Source organism: Octopus bimaculoides, chromosome 6 (genome assembly GCF_001194135.2).
Source record: "Octopus bimaculoides isolate UCB-OBI-ISO-001 chromosome 6, ASM119413v2, whole genome shotgun sequence".
Classification (NCBI taxonomy): domain Eukaryota; kingdom Metazoa; phylum Mollusca; class Cephalopoda; order Octopoda; family Octopodidae; genus Octopus; species Octopus bimaculoides.
Window position 1 is genome coordinate 92,824,001 of NC_068986.1, and position 1,778 is coordinate 92,825,778.

The window sequence follows — 1,778 nt, forward strand, 5'->3', positions numbered from 1 at the left end:
ATATATATACGACAAGCTTCTTTCAGTTTCTGTCTACCAAATCTACTCACAAGGCTTTGGTCGGCCCGAGACAATGGTAGGAGAGAAGGAGCCCGAGGCTATAGTAGTGGGACGAAACCCGGAACCAATGTGGTTGGTAAGCAAGCAACTTACCACACAGCCACTCCTACGCCTACCATCAATACGTTCTATAAATAATATTGGCAGTGTTTGCATCAACGGATGAAGTAAAATCTCACTTGTGAATAGAAATACAGTCCATTTCAGATAACAATGGTGTAGTTTATCACTGGGATATCTTGTGTGGGGATAGGAGTGTAAATGTGTGTGTGTGTGTGTATGTGTGTGTGTGTGTGCGTGTGTGCGTGTGTGTGTGTGTGACTTCAAAGTCTAAATTTAATTTCACTCTTTCATGATCATATTTATAATGAAACACAATCTACGCACTTCTATGAATTTTTTAAATAATCAAGAATTTGGAAGGAGTTAGTAAAATAATTTATCTTTTCAGTTGTTCTTTGAAACATAACTTGACGAAAGAATATACATAAAATTATGATGGAAGGTTTTGATTTACTGTAAATATAAACGCTTGAAAATATTATGTTTTATATCGAAGAACTAAAGGCAGTCTCAGATGGGTTGGTATCAAGAGTTAATGTTTCAGCTTTAGTTTGTCTCAGAGTAGCTTTAGCACTATACTTGTTTTGAGATCAATTCTATCGACATAGATTTTCGTTAGTGAAATGGAAATGGAAGGAACCAGTATGAAAGAGTAAAAAAAAAATCTAATTGTAAGCACTTATAGAAGAACAAATATTTGAATACCAGAATATTCTTCAAGGCCATTACTAAAAAAAACAAAAACAAAAAAAAACACCATAATTCTGAATGAAGTATACATCAACATCATTGGATATTCAAGCATATTGGGAGAGACGCTTTGCTATCTAATATTGAACTCATTAAGATGCATCATTAAGTCAGCTAATTTCCATAACCATTCACCATTTACAAACAGCGACTGAACAAAATTTTTCTCAATCGAAAAAAATGTCAATTACTATCTGAAGTTCAAAAACAAAACAAAACAATCGGGAGATGACTGAACCGTTAGTAAACCATCTTACAGCAGTGTGGTGCAGCAAATCGCTATATTCACCTTTCATTTCCTAAGAAAACCGGAAACTAACGATGATTGATGGTATGCAACTAAATAAAATTCACTGTTGATAAAATTGGCTCATTTTTACTTGACAGACGTAAATGTTTATTGCAGATGTTTACTGCTGTTGAATGACGAAGTGGATCACTTAGATTTTGTTCATCCCATACTATCATAAGCTTTGTAATACACTTAAGCCGTTTCCAAACCAGGTTGTACTTGGTCGACATTTTTACCTTCTCTCTGAAAATGCCTTTGAAAACGTTTTCACCTGCAGTCCATCCCTGCCCATGCACGCTCCTTAACGAAGAATGTCCTTCCGTCACGTCAAAGTCAGCGTTGATTCTCAAAAAAAAAAAAACACTGAATAGTCAGACATCTGTTGATTCATTAAGAGCCAATGAAAACGAATGGAAATCTTGTGCTTTGTTGCATATTTGGCGCACGATGTAATTTCAACTGTTTAGTTTTTGCATAAAAACTAATAACACTGTTGTTGGCACTCCGTTGCTTACGACGTCGAGGGTTCCAGTTGATCCAATCAACGGAACAGCCTGCTCGTAAAATTAACGTACAAGCGGCTGACCACTCCACAGACACGTGTACCCTTAAC

General features: G+C 36.1%; 1 protein-coding gene across 1 annotated transcript in view; it reads right to left on the minus strand.

The window, feature by feature from the left end:
• The window catches only part of LOC106873306 (kynurenine 3-monooxygenase), a 64,651-nt gene that overhangs the window by 40,730 nt on the left and 22,143 nt on the right, over positions 1-1,778 (minus strand). The window lies entirely within an intron of this gene.